The following is an 18,140-nucleotide window of genomic DNA, read 5'->3' on the forward strand; positions in this document are numbered from 1 at the left end:
TTTCCTAAAATACATTTATTCATTAACAAGAAAAGATGATGAAAGCTAAGAGCTACTTAAATTCCATTAACTGGACGTAAAAAGTAGACTTTCAGAACTGCAAAACACCCAAGAAATTATTTACACATCGGTTCTTAACCAGTAATATGCATCCAGTCACCTATGAAGTGCTGAAAAGCTGGTTAGCTCAGCCCTCCCTTCTCAACCCATCAGGTGTTCACAGGCAATTACAGTGCAGCCTTCCCCACAAGAGCCACCAGAATGGTTCAAGTTTTTCTATTTTACGATGAGGATGCTGAGGCTTATAATAAATGACTTGCCCACGACCCCACTGAGTAAGTGTGGTCCAGAGCACCTAGATCCTCGGCACGGGACCCTATTCTCCATGGTGCTTGCCAGAGACACTAGCTGTTAAAGACACTAATGTGGGAGTGCACCCTTCTTTCAGTAATATCAGATGAATAAAGAGGCTGTAAAAGTGTACTTTATTCAGCATTTAACTTAACCCAAAATATCAAAATTCATTTTGTAATTTATGCAGAGGACAACTGCACACTTACAACATGATTAAAAGGAACTTTGCTGTGCTTTTCATGTGGACATCAGTCTTGGCCACCATGCTTGCTGTGACCAGTACAGGGAGACACTGTGTGTGGTGGTTTTGCTCAGCCCAACCTCACAGACTGACAGGCAAGCTGGTGCTTTATAGGGCACGGTAGCTATAGGAAGTGAACTCCTCAGAACTCACAATAATACAATATGTATTTCTTATCATTAGGACTTTTTTGTTTTATATTAAAAAAAAACCTTTGTAACATATTCTTGGAATTTTCCAGTCTATGAACAGTTAATGTAGAGAAACTCAGTGGGTATTAGACAGTGTTCTTATTGTAGCTTTACTGATGAGTGACTAAAAGTCTAAAAAATGTAACATTTTTTTCTGAGTCTATTTGGTATGGGATACTATGATACATCTTTTAAAATAGGTTTCCCTTATCCATAATATAGAGGAATAAAAAAATATACTAGAAGTTGGATGTGAACTTGTGCAAATGTGGGAAACAAATGAAGATAATGGCAGAAGCAAGAAGATGGAGCACAAATTTAGTCTACCTCTCAAAGCACGTGTGTTTATATTTCAGTATATTTGCTGTTATAAACGTATTTCCGTGTCTGTGTTTCATTGCTAGAAATGATAAATGGCCATCAGCCCAACTCTAATTCTTAGGTGGCTCCATTTTACCAAAAAAGCACTCATTCAACTTGCTAAACACTGCACAAGTGCCTCGGGAGTCCACCACCCCAGATGCCCATCAGCCTGTTACTGAGCAACTGGCGCCTCTGTGGGTCTCTGCCCGATTTCACACCCTCAGCCTAAGTCATCTCAGGTTTGGCCTTTGAGTCTTTCTACTTGACGCTGTGTTTGGCTTCCTGGCATGTGACTCTGTGCTCATCCTGATCACCCTTGGTTTAGACTCGGTCTCCAACCCCAAGCTGCCAAGATCTATACCCCTGACTCCAGCAGTTCATGAATTCCTGACACAGACACTGACCTCAAGGCACTCGCCCCAAACACCAGCCCTGTGTTATAAGCATCCATTTATTCACCTGTTCCACAGGCTTCACTCATCACTATGTGTAAGTCACTAGTTTCTGGGCAAATGCAGAAAATTAGTGACAGAGAGCTCCTTAAAGCTCTTAAAATCTGGCAGGACAAGAATACAAGTATATAATGATAATTTAAGATAGTATGTGTTCAACTCTAATGAGGTATGTAAACAAATAAGACATGAATTAAGTAATGGGAGCTTCAAGTAGAAGGATCCTTAACCAGGGAGTTAAGGGTTTAGGGGTCTGAAGGGCCAGAAGGGCCTGGGCGGTGGGCTGTGGGTTAAAGAAGATCAAGAACACGGACCCCGTTAACTGGGCTTTGAAAGTAGAACAGCATAGACACCATGGGAGAAAGACATCCAAAAAGTGGAGCCCACCCATCCAGAGCAGAAAAATTTATGTTTTAAAAAACCTTAGGTACCTACGTTGGGTAACAATTTTAGTAAGAAGTAGAAGAAAGCCTAGAAAAACTGGGTGAAACCAGACTATGGAAGACTTTGAATTCTGAAGATTTAGAGTTCGCAAGCATTCCTGGGGAGTCAGGTTTTGAGCAGGAAATGACAATCGGCTTGATTGATGGGTGTGCAGGAATGATTTGGCAGGGAGGAGATAGGCAGAGACCGAAAACCAGCAAATCAGAAGACCGAGTCATCCAAAGCAGGGAGGGCCTGGAGGCGAGGACCCAATTCATTTCCTTATGCGCCTATTGCAAGCAGGGCGCTGCTGGTGCAGTGAGGACCCGGCCCCTGTTGAGAGGGAGTTTTCAGTCTGGTGAGACGCTGGTCTCTACAGGCCTGTGGAGGAGCCTTTGCAAAATCTTGTGATCGCTTCTGACTTGCGCAGTTACTAAGGAATTAGGCCCTCATTTATCAAGGGGATTTATTCCCTGCCTTCTAAAACTACTCTTCTGTTTATGAGTCTGCTAAGGAAAGCATCCCAGCCACTTAGACATGAAAAAAAGCAATTTATCATTGAAAAAAAGACAGGAACACTACTCCAGACAAGGCAAAGAAGAAAATGCCATGTTTTAAAGAGATAACTGAAGATAATCTAGAGAGTGATGGGGAGGTTAGCAGGACAAGAAACCAGTTGAGAGCTTGCTGTAGTAGTTAACACTTAACAACAGGCAGCGTGACCCCCTTAGTTACGAGGGCCAGAACTAAGCAGGAAAGATGCTGTCCTTGGGGGCTGTTTCCACCACAACCTTCCTATCACTGGCCTAGTACAGCTAGGGGATGGTTCAGGGACTCGTTTGGAATTGAAACTTGAACAGAGGTACTCAAAACACAAGAAACACCATTTACTTCTTCAGACTTAGAGATAATGGTCCTACTGTCAAATCATCTCGTGTCCGATTCCTCTCTTAATTGGAGGATGCTTGACCAGCCTTCACACTGATTCTGTGAGCCCCTTGACCAGTCCTTGTTTTTGCTTTAGTTAGCCCAAACTGGTTGCTAGGGCTTAGAACATAGAAACCCTAGTGGACACTGTATGTGGACTCAGACCCACCCCAGGCTCGCAGACTCTGAAAGCCAAGGGTAGGGCCTTCGCAGACCGGGTGCAAGGGAGCCCCTGGGTGAGTCACTGCATGTGACAGTCTGAGGGCCGACCGGGGGAGGGCTCGGAAGGGGAACTGGCGGCGTGGAGATAAAGATGTGAGAGTCGAATATGTGACAGTCGCTGTTGGGGGAATTAATACACTTCCAGAAGAATCGAAGAGAGAAGAAACAATAAAACTGATAATTAGTACAATAAAATACAAAGTTCGCTGTTTATTACTATTTTAAATACTATTTAAATCTTCCCATAATGCAATATAGGGGAACATACTTTTACTAAATGCGATTCTTGGTTATCTGAAGTTCACATTTTACTGGGCATACTGTATTTTATGTGGCAGCCCTATTTTGGATGAACTTTGACTAAATCATGATAAGAGAATACAGAGGGACAGATGGGTGCACTTGGGGATTTGATCCCGGGAGACGTTCACAGAGCAGCTGCTGTGGACGCTGCACAGTGTCAACGGAACCGTTGCTCAGCAGCGGTTAACGCTTGACAACTGGCAGCCTGACTCCCTGGGCCACACCAGTGGTGATGCCTCCCTGCGGAGGCAGTGGCAACAGCAGGGTGCCAGTGCAGGTGACCACTTTGGTTTGCCCTCTGGGCAGAAGACTGGGAAAAACTGAAATGACTTAGGGGTTCAGATTATACAAAGAAGCAGGTAAAACAAGAAGGTGAACCATTTGCAGAGAAGACAGAATCTGGTATTTGGAAGAATAGTTCTTGTGATAATGGGGTTGAAAATCCAACTTCACATTACAGAACTGGGGCTAAATTGGAAGCGAAGAGCTCTGGAGACAGAGCGTCTGGTTCTGCATTCTAGTTACGTGACCTGACGATCTACCTCGCCTGCGCCTTAGCTCTTCATCTGTAAAATAGGGGTAATGATGGTGCTCACAGGGTTACTGGGAGAATCAAGTCAGATGAACCATATGAAGTACCGAGAACAGAGTGTCTGATACACAAAGCTCTCCACTGTTTACTGTGTCTTGTTATTTTAAATACAACTTACCTGTATCTATAATCAGTAAATGTGCTTTAGAGAATTTTATTTCAAAGACAAATAGCAAGTATTCACTGTCTTTTCTGCCATACCTAACAAATGCTATGTTTGGTAAATACACAATTAGCTACCTGTTGAAGTTGGGACTCACACCTTTACTATTTAAGGTTGTTTTCTTTACTATTATTACAAGAAAATAATTATCATGCTCAAGTCATATTTGTCTCCTCACTTCCCCCTAGGTGGCCGTGCTTTGGGATTGTCCCAGCCTGAGCAGTCCCTCTGGGCTCTGCCACCCAGCGAGAGGCCCAGAGCCCTCCAGGGGACGGAGGCTCGGGGAACAGAGCGGCCTGCTCTCACGGGGTCTGCGCCCTGACCTGGCTGCTGGTGGGGGCTGTCATGTTGCTTTAGTCATTTCTTCCATCTTACACAGTTGTCCATAGACATTTTTGGAAAGTGAATATTTTATGAGGATGTTCTGTTTATACAGAGAAAAATTAAAACTATTTTAAAGTAATTTCTCATGTCTTATATTTTTCTCTTACAAAATAAATGAAAGTATTAATCGATGTTGTCTGGATAGAAAATGAAGACCAAGGAAATAGCTATGCTCTTAATGTTTCAAAATCAGGTAATGTTATTCTTTGTTTGAATGGAGCCTTCTAAAATTACTAAAGTCTCATACACAATTGACTTAAATGCATTCTTTCTCTTTAAAAGGAAGCAGAATGGGATCACCGAGTAAGTCACGCATGTTCACAGCCTTGCCTGGTGTGATCGCATACCACACAAACACATCGCTCTCTAGTCAGGAGGGTACGGGGACATTCAACGTGGGCCTTGCCCTTGTGGAGACCTTTTTGTTTAAAGAATAGCGCGGCAGAAGACCACACAGCAGCAGATGACAGGAAACATCCCCGGCGCCTCCCCCACCCTCACTCGTGTCCTTTGTTCTCTAAGGGCGTCTGTTGTAACGATCACTCTAAGACTCAGAGGTGCGGAGCAGAAGGCATATCATATTTCATTTATTATTTTGTCTGCTGTAATTACTGCTCTCTTTTATATCATGCCATTGTAGGTTTTTTAAATACTTTGTTTATAAAAGATGTGAAAGGATGCTACAGAAAATTTACTAGCTGACTGTAGACATCTGAAAAGTAAATGTTTTAACTCTGCATTTAATAAAATTTTACCTTGGGAAACCAGACTTTTATTAAGGCACGTCGTCTTAAAGAGAAAAATGTACTAAAAAGAGAGGCTTTAAAAGATGAGTGTTATTTTCACTTTTTACGTTAATTGCAATGGGTGTTTTTTAAATGTCATACTTTTGAAAGGCATTTGAAGGACATTCTCAATTATGAACAACAGTGATGTAGATTTTGAAGGTTTCAAAATAGGTCCATTATTTCAAATGTTTCCAACATTTTTTGCTGTCTATGTTATTTATGAATGCAATTCAAGTTTTTACCTAATATTAGGGGTTCTTATAGTACCTTCCAGTGTTGCCTAGGCTGATCCTTTGTGGATTCTGAAAATTTATGTTTGAAGTGTTTTTTTAAACCCTTTTTATTATGAAAAATTTTAAACATGTACAAAAGTAGAGCACATAGTATGATGAACCCCCATGTTATATTTGAACTTTAAGTGTTATGTTAGTGCTATTAATGCAACAGATGTTCAGGAACTCAAAAAATGCTCATGGCTTAATGTACACTTAAAAGAATTTGTGGAGATCAAATTTTTAAAAATATCTAACCATTTCCCAACCTCTGACAGACTGTATCTCAAATCTGTGGTGGTCTGCCAATTTTTGGACCTACAATTGTGTTTCTAATAGAAATACTCTTAACATGACTGTTAGCTTTTGAGGCCAATCATCAGTAACTTATTACAGTCCACAGTTAAGGGAAACCCATGTACCACTTTTAACACCATGTCAATGAGAAAATCCCTCCTTTGCAATTGGAAAACCAGGTAACAGCCACCACCCATCTTCTTCTGAATTTCAGGGACAGGCGAGTGGATCGTCCGGCTCTCCTATGACAGAGATGCAGGGCCATGTGGGTCCTTAATTTTCCCAGTGAAACTAGCAGGAGCTCAGAGAAGACAGTAAGGGGATGTACTCTGTACATACCATTCTGAGCTATTTATCATTTCCCTCTGCTTGTGGAGTTTGTTTTTGTGTTTTTCTTTAAAAGGCCTTTTTATTTAAAAAAATTAAGGAAAAAGGAAAGCTCCTTTATAAAACAAATACTCTGTCATATCTTAAGTTTACATTTCATAGACTTTTAGAAGTAGATTCTGATTATTTTCTTTGAGCACATTTGTGACATAGGGGGAACATTATCTTCATGGCTGAGATATGCCCAGAATGACAAAGCAACCCCTGACTACTAGGGCATGAAATTGGAACATAAACATAAATACTAGATCACCAATAAGCTGAAACCAGGTTGCTGGAATAGTGTTTCAAGTGAACCCGTCAGTTGCATCGACCTTTCAGAGAGCCGAGGAATGGCCAGTGAGAGCAGAGGTGGGTCCCAAGTGTTCGTTGTTGTCAACCTGTACTCACCCCTCCAAACTGACCTGAAATTCCTCCTCTCCCCAAATCCTTCTCTAAGCAAGAACTTGGAGCCACAGAACTGTGCTAGTCAACTGCTCCATCTCTTTCTGTACACGTAATATGTCTGAAATAAGGGATGTACCGCAGGTTCTTTATGAATGATGCAACAGAGGCTAGATTCAGAATTGGGAATAGCTGAGAACCAGGCCAGCTCAGAGACGGAGCTCCATTCTCGGCCCCGAGGGGGTCACTTAACCTCCCAGGATGATCAGTGAGTGAATGATTGAAATGAGCCAGCCTGATTCCTCGTAGCTCTCACAGTCCCATCTAGGAACAGTAGTTACCCAGGGTCCTATAGAATCTTCAAATGATTGTGCGTGTGGCTGTCACCCTGTCAGTAACATAGGCTCCAATCTTACGTTCCCTTCAGAGAATGTGTGTGCAAGGGGTGACTTGACAGCAGGCTCCAAAGCCAGCTGCCCTCGCTGTCCAGGGGGAGGAATGCCAGCACCCTATGACAAAAGAACCACATGTACTTTGTGATGAGTGAGTGCACCGAAGGTCCCCCAGCTTGATGTACTGTGCTTCACTACCGACCCACGATCCCAGTAGGTACAGAGGAGCCTACTGTGCGTTAAGTACTTCATATATGTTACCATATTCATTCTTACAGTGGCCCGGAAGGGCGGCGATACTGTCTTCATTTTCTAGACGAGGTTTCCTGAGAACACCAGTGATGGAGCTAGTGAATGGGCAAAGGGCGTTCCACCCTGCAGGGAGGGAAATGAGCCCAGTTCCCTGGCGCGAAGCTGCCTACTAGACTGGCTGAAGGGAGAAACCTGCAGAGGCCTTCTCTGCAGTTGGCTTCCTGCTCACCTGCAGCTCTGAGAGCTGGGCGCCTCCACCTGTGGGATGGGGCCCTGCAGCTCCCAGAGCTGGCTCACGTCCTCAACACGCCCCAGCGCAGGGTTAGCTGTCCCTTCCCCGCCCTTCTCAAGTCTCGGGTGACGCTCTGCAGCCTCCACAAGGCTCCTGCAGCTAGACGCCCAGTCACCTCTGACCCAGACGAGGAATCGAGCTCGATAGGAAGCCACTTCTCCGCAAGAACCCGTCCCACGTGAAGGCCCTCCCTGCCTGCAGAGGACAGGTTCCCTGCCAACCGGCGACACTGGAAAGAGCCCGTGAAGACCACGGCTCGAGAGGAACGGAGCCAACACCCAAGGAGCGGCGGTTGTCAGGTGATGCTAAGGAGCCTCCAGGTGCACAGAAGTTCCTTCTCCGAGGACTTCAGAGACAGCTTTTGCTAGATCTCTGAACTCCTAACCGCTGATGAGGAAGAGTCCAAATTCAAGTTAGCAGGCTCAGAAATTCCCCGAATCGCTTAGGACAGTTCTCAAAGTATCAGCTTTAGCAATTTTAGAACTTGTTAAAAATGCCGATTTGGGGCCCCATCCCAGACACACTAAATCAGAGGTGTGGTCCTGGAATGAGCTCCAACAAGCCCCCCTTGTGATCCTGACGTGCTCCGAAGTGTGAACATCGCTGGCCTGGGGGCGGGGAGGGGGACCCTAGGTTCCCACCGACCTATAATGAACCTGCAGCGACTGCCTGGGGCTGACCTGCCCTCCCCCAGCGGCCCCCAGCCAGTGCCGGGGTAGGTGCCTCTCCTGCCCAGGACTACTGCCTAGTTGCTTGTTTTTTTCCTTGAAAACTCCTAGGAATTTTTGGGCAGATACCCGATGATTAGTAGTAATGGAGTTGAAATTTTTAAATTCATTGTTTTTGATAGAGGAATTGCAAATAAATGTCCATTAATAGGAATTTGATTAAAAACATTCTATTAGGACTGGACCAACACTGACCAACACTATCTTGTCTGCATTCTTACTGCCCAGCACTATGCTAGCAGTATTTGTTGACTGAACGAATAGATGACTATACAGCCTTACATTCAAGTCCTGAAAAGTTTTCTAACAGCAATCCCACTCCCCCGCATTTACCCCAAAAACTGAAAGTCAGTGTTTATAGCAACTTTACTGATAATTGCCCCAAACCGGAAACAATCCAAATGCCCTTCACCTGCTGAATGGATTGGGCAGGCACTGCATTCGGGGAACTTACATGTTACTGTTTGAGTTATTTATAAGAATTTATGTATTATGGAATTAAGACGTAAACCACATTTTAGAGACTGGAAGGATAAATACCCCAAATATCCCATATATCTAGAGATAACTAGAGACAACTAAAAAATCACTTGGAATGAGAAGTGAATTTTCTTTTTTTTTATTTGTAGTTTCTAATTTTTCTGTGTAAACAAGTTGTGCTTTTGTAACTAGAAAAAAAAGTTATTTTTTTAAATGGAGGGAAGCACAGGAAGTATATTGACTCATTAAAAATTGTATACAAGAAATGTGTAACTTATAAAAATATTCAAAACAAAGTTTCACATGAAAAAGAATATGGATGCACCCTCTAAAATAATGCTTCTCAAACTTAATGTCCACACCCCTTACCTGTAGTGCTTTTGAGCTAGATTCTGATCACAAGGATTTGCATGTCCAACGAGCTCCACGACGGGCAATGCCCCCCTCCTCTGCCCCCACTCCCCATCCCCACCCTGCTCCCACCCAGGGTCCATGAGCCCGGAGCAACAAGGCCCTAAAACTACACCGTCCACAGAGGAGCCCCTAGTGGCCACACAGAGCTGCTAAATACTTGAAATGGGACTAGTCTAAACTGAGATGTACAAGTGAAAACTGGATTTTGAGGACATATCACAAGAAAAAAATCTAAAATATCTTAATTGTATTAATTACATGATGAAATATTTCTGGACACATGGTGTTAAATAAAATATATTGTTAAAATTAATTTCACTTGTTTTTACTGTTTTAATGTGGCCACCAGAATATTTTTAAACATTTGTGGTTTGTATTTCTGGCTTGTTCTGTATTTTTACTGGACAGCACTGATCTAGAGTAACTGTTAACAGGATTTTACTTCACACTGGGTCTTAAGCCACCCACATGATTCAGGAAAAGAATTAACACCCCGTTAATGACCAAAAGGCAACTTTTGTGTGTTCATATAATATTCCTAAGAGTTCTTAGAATCTATAGGTAGAGGTTGAGACCCGTAGAAATCACAGAATTTTATATCAGGAAAGAAATTTTAAGGTCATCAGACTGAAACCCCTTGTCCTATGGAATTATTATCAATTTGACAAACCTGTATTTAGTACCTAATGCCTGTCAGTACTGAACAGGGACTTACCTGGTAGGTCAGGATGGTGAGGTGCCTAACCCTGGAGAGGGCAAGATAGACAGATGGCCATGGTCCTCCCAGGACCCCAGGAGGCACACTCACGGGGCGCTCGCAAGCCCGCGCTGAGGCCAGCACAGACTCCATTTTCCTGAGGAAGAATCAGACAAGCTCTTCACAGAGGGCTTATTTGGGCTCCAAGTTTCCCCAGATTTTAAGGCTTCTGTTTGATATTAATGATCATATAGGCCTTAGGATTAACTGTTTTTTTTACATAATGTAGGACATGCTGTCCCCTCACCTCTCTCACACAAAACAGACCCACGATTATCAGAAAGTGAACAACCGTAGACCTGAGAAGCTTTGAAAGCTTGAACACGGTTGATGGTAGTAGAATGAAACCTGGAGTGTAGCAGTCGCACAGTCAACCTTCAATAGTACGTGCAAGTGAGGGGCAAGAATCACTGAGATGAGTAAAAGCAAGAATAAAAAGGCTCATGTTAGTGATTACTTTTTTAAACTTACTTATCAGAAATATCTTATACAGAGGTATTATGACTGAAATTTGTTCTTGAGTTACTTTTCCTTCCTGTGAGGGAATGAAAATATAAACTTAGGGTAAATAAAAAGTCATTTCAGTGAATTATGAAAATTCTTGTTACTTTAAGAGGTAGTGTGGGCTATGGGCTGAAAATACAAATAGCCCTCTGAAATTTTTTTTTAGTTGAAATCTGGGCTACCCCCCATAATATTTCAGCCATTTATAATGTAGTGTTTTTAGTTGAAATCTGGGCCCATCTTGCCTGAGGGTTTCAGCCCCAGGCAAGTTCACTATGAGGCTGAGAAATGACAATGGAAAGCCCTTGGGGTAAAAGACTTCATACCCGGCTTTACTCTCCCAGCTGTAGGTCGAGCACTAGAATCCCATCTGCACCCAGAAGTCTGCAGGTCCCTGGTGCATCTCTGCCACTGCCTCTGCCCAGAGCACTGGGTGGGGCTCTTTATATAGTGACTCAGTCAGTAATAGCTCATTGCCTACAGGTGTAGAAGCAGTAGCCTAGCAGGAGGCCAGTTACATCATCAAGTAGTTTAGGGTCAGGTGAGGATTCTGGCCATAGTTACTTCCATTTTCCCCACAGCCCCCAATAAAATTTCATCCATTTATAATGTGGTATTTTTTTAGTTGAAATCTTCCCCCACTCCATAAGCCTTCATCCATTGATAATGCAGTAGTAGAGGGGTCCGGGTTGGTTGGCATGCATTCCTGACCTGAACAGAAATAGCTTCAGAGGCCAACAATCCTGGTGTAAATGCACAGACCCAGAGGCCTTATGGTAATCATGGTTTGGCCATAATATGAACATTTGTATTACTCATTTTCAACCAGTATTTCTTTAATTGCTCATCTGAAAAAGTCAAACCTACCTGAGAATGGCTGGATGGGCCTTGCTAAGCGTAAAAACTGCCTACCATCTTTCAAAACTAACACTTAAGCTAAGCAGGATAAACAATTCTAAGAATTTTAACTACTTTCCTCTGTCTCTAAGATTAATTGGAACAGCTTCTTAGAACCTTGAATGTTTGCTAGGAACCAATGAGTTAGTTTAATTTTGCTTCATTCGTACCAAAAAGTGGAGTGTACTGAATCTTTGGTTGGCTTTGAAGATTTCTAACAATTTTTAAAAATACGTCTTTCTCAAACATGAGCAGTGTTTATAGGAAGTGGCTAATTTTCTTAAATAATAACCTGCCCTCCCCCCGGCCCCCACACCCAGAAGGAAAGCCCACTGTCTCATTGTTAAAAATGTGTCGGTTGTTCTTCGGATCAGTGTGCTGGGGACTGCGTTCCCATCTCCAGACGCCTGCACAAAGGTCTTGAAATAGCGGGATTTGGGGTGATGAGACTTAAGAAAAGGTTTAGGTTCTGGAAAAATGTATGTGTAGTCCAATAAGGTTGTATTTTAGGTATGATTTTTTTATCCCTCAAATACAGAGTTTAGGAGAATAAGATGCTTTTGGAGACAACACACTGCTCACGTCCCATAAAACACCAACATTGCTTATTTTCTTGATTTGCATCAACAGAAATAATACAAAATGATAATTAGTTTCCTTGCCACCTCATCAGAGATTTTATAGATTTATAGTGTAGTATATTCTTGACACAACTTACACCCTTATTTATTTGAGGTGATTTTAATAGGTGGCATCTACAGGCTATGAAAAAACAACCACTTACTTTTTTCTAAGCTTTCCATGTCAGGTGGTCATTAGAAAGCTTCACGGTCTTTTTGAAAATTTTCTAATATTCCAACTTTTTAAATAAATATTTTTCCCTCCATGATATTTATTTCTCCTTAATTAAGTTTTTACTTCAGCTGTAATTTTAGGGTAAATGGGAAGTACATGTAATAATAAGTGCATCTACTTTTAAAATGCACTGATTCCCTTTTGAAGGTAGTCTTAGAACAAAGAAGGAATTCACTATAGAGAAACACAATCTAGTTTCTGCAAAAACAGGAGAGCTACAGACCTTCCAGCAGGCCACTCACGCTCAGCTCCGTTTCTAAGGCACATCTGCCCTTGCTAGGGGGCAGAATTTTCTCTCCCTTTCTCTGGAGAAGAATATACATAATACAGACAGACAGACTCTCAGAATCACTTGCCTTCCAAATGACGCTTTGTTTCTGCACTTAGATTCAGGAGCACATGTTTCGAGTTCGATAACTGTTAGAAATGTATCTTAGGTTGAAAAGACCACTGTCTTGCCAATGGGTTTCAGCCCTGGACAAGTTCGCTGTGGATTCAATGTGACCAAAGAAAATGACAGTAGAACGTTCTTGGGGCGAAGGGGTTTATTACCCGGCTTGTTCTCCCGGCGGTAGGTCAGGCACTAGAGTCTCTGCCTCCGCTCAGAGCACTGGGCCGAGATCGCTACATAGCCTAGTAATAGCTTATTGCCTAAAGGTGTGGAAGGGGTAGCCTAGCAACAGCCCAGTTACATCATCAGGTGGTTTAAGTTCAGTGAGGATCCTGGCCGTAGGAACCCCGACTTCCCCACAATACCCAACTTTATTCCCACGGTGGTGGGTCCATCACTAGCATCCCGTCCACTCAGGGCGAGTCTGCATGCAGCACGCCGGCCTCTGCCTCTGGGCCTCTCTGCCCCTGCAGCCGTCTCAGTCTCTGTCCTTGGTGCTGCCACCACTCCAGCCTCTGTTCTCCTGCAGCCATGCAGCCCAGAGCCCTGGGCGGAGCTCTTTACAGAGAGTCAGTAACAACGTGTTGCCTGCACGTGTGCAGTGAGCCAGCCGACCAGGGCCAGGGGAGAGTCCTGGCCGCAGGAACCTCCACTTTATCCACACCCGCCCACGGCCAGCCCGGACGTCTCCTTCTCTTCCTCTCCAGTCCATGTCTCACACCTCTTCCTCAAGCCGCCACCCTCTCGTCCTTGTTCTAGGTGACCAGAGAAGCACTTGCACAGACCCCAGTGACCCCACCACAGGCGCCACCCGTGCCCTGCTCGCTGTCCCCACAGGGAGCTGTGCCGTGCTCTGCACGTGTGTGGTGGGGCTCCGTGCACCCCTTCCCTCCTCCCGCCCGCATCGCCGCTGCCCTCTCTGCGGAGCTCCCCGGCTGCAGAGCCCACCACCACTTTGCAGAAGCCCTGCCTTCCCCCAGCCGAGCTCATCGCAACAGCCAGAGTGCTCCTGTGAAAACGCAAGGTCGCGTCGCCTGAAGTCCCTACAAAGGCTTTCCAAGCCCTGTTGGGTCTCCCCTGCGCCCTGCCTGACGTGACCTCCTGCCTCTTGCGGGCTCTTCTGCACCTCCACCGACTCCCCCGTCCTCCTCCAGCACCCAGGCACACTCCTGCGCCCGCCGGCTCCTCTCCTTTCAGGGTCTTTCCTCAGATACCACCGTCCGACAAGGCCACTCCCAGCCACTCTCTAAAATCACAGCCCCACCCGACCCCTGCTCTACTTTCACTCCATCTCCATGAGGTGAAGTACTATACATTTTCACTTGTTAATTATGGTTTACAGCCCGTCTGGCCCCAGCCACCTACCCCAAGTAAAATCTGAGTGGCTGGCTTTTTCTTCCGCTTTCTACTTATCTCCCATATTACTGGCCTATTTCTGGAGCATTGTAAATGCTCTGTATTTCCTGACAGAATGAATCTGTCTTTCTGAGAGTGAAAGTGGAAAACGACCTGGCGTAGTGTGAGCCCTGACACTGTTCTGTCTTTGGTTGTGTTTGTAACGCGAGTACCAGGCCTAGGCTTTGAGTGCCAGGCATCCACTTCAAAGGGGGCTTCTCAGCCGAACACAGTGCGGGCCACGGGGCCGGATGAAGAGCTAGGCCCCCTCCCCCAGTGGAGGCTCCTCAGCTTTAGGGCTCTTCTGATCATTTGCACCACTTTTAAAAATTCTTTCCACTGCTCAGATTCCTTACTTGTTCACAAATTATTTCATGTTTTTCATTATTATATCCTTGAGCATATTTATAAGAGCTTTTAAAAAGCCCTCTTCTATTAATCCCACCGTCTCTGTCAATTCTGACTCTGTTTCTATTGGCTGGTTTTACCCAGATCAAGAAACCCAGCTCCTTGTTTCTTTCCATGTCTAATCACTTGTGCTGGTGCTGGACATTGTGACTACCACGCTCTTGCGGTTCTAGGCTTTCGTGTCTTCCTCTCAAGCATATTTTGTTCCAGCAGGCAGTTAATTTACTTGCAGATCAGCTTGAGACTTTCAAGGCTTGTTTTAAAGCTTTGTTACAATGGTTCCAAAGCAGAAGTAGACAGTTTTTCTTTAAGGGGCCAGACAGTAAGTATTTTAGGCTCAGCAGGCTCTGTACAGTCTCTTTTGTGTATTCTTTTTTTAGTTATTTTTTAATACTCCTTTACAAATGTAAAAATATTCTTCATTCAAAAGCCATACAAAACCAGGCTGTGGGTTGGATTTGGCCTACGGGCCACATTTCCCAACTCTGTCCTAAAGAATTCTGTACTGTAGGGCCATTTTAGCCATACACTTAGTTTGTAAATGGCTTTCTGAAGTCTGTATTAAATGCCTGCTGTCAAGTTGGGGACCATTTGGTGCCTGAGATTTTACCCTACTTGCACGCCAGCAACAGTTGCCTAGAAGCTGTCAGGGACATGAGACTCCTGGGTCAGAGATAAAGGACTTTATTCCTCACAGCACAGCAATCATCATGAGCTTCATAGTTCTCCCCAAACCTCACTGGGGAATGCCAGTGGAGTGGGTCCAATACATGGTGGGTCTGTATAACAGCTGAGGAGCCCTCCCATCTTATGAATAGCTGCTAGCAAATCTGTCCAAACTTTGCCCTGGAAGGAGCCATTCTGTTTTCCAGGCCAGGAGCCCAATCTGCCCAGTGTCCTGGAGGGTCACCCTGTACTTTGCAAAGGCTGTTGGCTGTACAAATGTTCTCGGAAAGACTGTCTGGGACAAAGTCATCACAGGCACGAGGAAACGCCACAGCAGATTGTCTCCAGCACCCACATGCTCACTACAAGAGGTCCACTACTGGAACTCAGCCACTTCCTAGCCCTGTCAAAGGGCAGCTCGCGTCTCCAGGTTCTTTCTCTGAGCCTTGTTCCTGTCCCAGTAGCTGTTTTACCTTATGTAAGTCTTGATCATCAAACAACACCCCAGATGACCCTCATGCAGATTTCTGCAAGGGTCTCGGCACGTCCTTCTCTCCGGGACTCTGCAGCTCAGACTGCGCCCGTCTTCCTGAGCTCTGATCTTTTGTAAACTCAGCAATACCGTTGGCTCTGGAGAAAGTCTCCAGGCAGAAAGCGGGGGCGTGGTGGCACTCAGCTCACTGGTTTTTTTTCTCCAAGGATCACGGTCCCATGATGCCTACTATTCAAATTATGAAGTGGTCATTTCATATATTTTGCCTATTTTTATAATTTTTTACACAGGACAGCTGGTCTGGTGCCAGTTACTCCATCATGGCCCATCTGTATTTTTAGCATTAGCTTCTCTCTATAAATATTTTGGAATTTTGATTTGCACAATCACTTTGAGTGGGATACTTTTCTGTCATCCTTTCTTACCCCCTCTCCAGTGTGGTGCATATTCCATCTGCCCTTGTGCTCATCCCCTGCCTTAGTTCAGAAGAAGACTTTGAAAAGGCTTCAGAAATATTAGAATATTAGGGATACAGCCGACCTAGTATCTGAGCCAGCTGGTGTCTCAGTTCATCTGGGGCCCTGGTGCTTCTCTTCTGTCCCTTTGCTGTCCTGGGTACACTGCTCTCTGCACCTCCAGCCCGAGGCAGTAGTTTTATTCAACCTCCTTTGGGACCAGGGAGATTGGGTGTTTGCCCAGAACTCAGGGGTTTCCTGGACTCAGAATTTTCAGTGCTAAGACAGGGAGAGGCTGGGGAAGGCGGGGATGGCTGGTCTGCCCCAGCTCCTGGCATGCAGTGTCGATGCTGGCTTTGGTCTCCACCTCGAGTGGACACTTTCGCCCCAGCATGGTACACAGGCCCAATCTCCAGCTGCCATGAGCTGCTCCGCGTCCCAGGCCCTCTGGCTGCAGCTGTAGCCCAGCTCACTGCTTGCATTTCTGTTTTGTTTCTGGTTCACAAAGACATTTCTTTTGTTTTTTTGAGCCCAGCAATGACCTTTTGGTTTTACCTTTTCTATTTTATCTGTTGTCACTATATGTTCACAGCACACGGGATGGACTGAAGCACGGACTCGCTGTGCCACCTTGACTTGACTTCTTTTTCAATTGGATGCTGTCTTAGTTTAGGTAACAATGTAATTTAACAGCCAGCTTTATTTAGAAATCCTTCCAGCTCTTTAGTCATTTTGAGGGACCCCAAACCACTGAAATTCAGGTGAGATGTATTCATTGCCCATATAGCAGTTGCATTCCTTTTTCGAGGCGTGTAGCTGAGTCAGGACCTAGAATAGTCCATAGGGCAAGGAGCACCCAAGCTCTGTTCCATCCTACATCTTCTGATGATGAAAATGGTATCCGGCGGTGCTTTACCGTCATCCCGCCTCCACTTCCAGCCACCACCCTCGGAGTCCTCTGTTCCTGAGGAGGCAGAAAGAAGAAAGTCAAGGGTGGGGGTGGGGTGGGGCACTGGTTTCCAATCTCTTTGAAAATGAGGGTTCGTTTTTATGCACCCCTTCATTGTTTCTGGAGAACGTGTGGATTGTCAGCCCCTTTGTAGTGACTTCAGAGCCCTGACAAGAGCTATGACTCCTGAAATCAGACAAAAGCAGCAGGAAGAGCCTTTTTACTTCCTTGTTTGTTTGTCTCAAACTGTTCTCTGTGTTCCTTTAGATGTGAAGATTTTTAAAAACAATTTTCAGACTTTTGCTCTTCCATTCTGTTGACAGTAACATCCAATTAATGGTCTTGCTGAATTTTTGTGATTTATAGTAAACATTTTAAATATTTCCCTTGGATTAGAGTGTTTGAACATAGGGCTTTCACATTTCAATCTCAAGTATCGAAATATGCAAACCAAGCTTCTGCCATAGTATGAAACTAGTGAAATAGCAAAAATACTTCTCAAGCAAAGTAGTTCACATGGACCATCTTATCTCTACTTAAAAATATTCCCATCACTCAGCTTTGGTCTTCTGTATTTAACTGGCATGGCGGAAACGGTATGTGGTCATTCTCGAGTCATTTGAAACATAGTATTGCACGGTATCTGCCGTAAAAGCCAGCCTATTTGAAACATTAATCCAATAAATATGTAAGTTAATTGCTTACATGGTGGACTTAAATATGATCTGGGAGGTAATTAAGTAAAAAAACCAAATGATTCAAGAAGTGATTATACTATTGTTTTGTTCATTTATCTGTTCCTTTTGTTAAAGAAACTAGTTGGAAAATACCTTGTTTGGATATTTAAAGTAACTCCTGTATAAGAGATCCCTGACCGGGGTATGTACGGAGAAGTCACCAAATGCAACGGAGAACTATCATGTAGCACTCGAAAACATACTCTGCTTACTTGACTGGGACTGAGTGCTTGCTGGAGCAAGCGCTCTGCTGAAATCAGGTGTGGGGGACGGCCCAGGAGCAGCCCAAGAATCACAGTCCCCGGGTTCACATCAGGACACTGCCGGGGGAC

The 18,140-nt window shown here is 44.4% G+C and overlaps 1 long non-coding RNA gene across 1 annotated transcript; it reads left to right on the forward strand.

Moving 5' to 3' along the window:
- Positions 1-2,029: 2,029 nt before the first annotated feature.
- LOC130679903 (uncharacterized) lies at positions 2,030-8,742 on the forward strand. Its single transcript, XR_008992904.1, has 3 exons — positions 2,030-4,808; positions 4,898-6,710; positions 7,171-8,742. It is a non-coding gene; the product is annotated as an uncharacterized LOC130679903 (long non-coding RNA).
- The last annotated feature ends 9,398 nt before the right edge of the window (positions 8,743-18,140 follow it).

The sequence above is a fragment of the Manis pentadactyla genome, chromosome 12, assembly GCF_030020395.1.
Source record: "Manis pentadactyla isolate mManPen7 chromosome 12, mManPen7.hap1, whole genome shotgun sequence".
Classification (NCBI taxonomy): Eukaryota; Metazoa; Chordata; class Mammalia; order Pholidota; family Manidae; genus Manis; species Manis pentadactyla.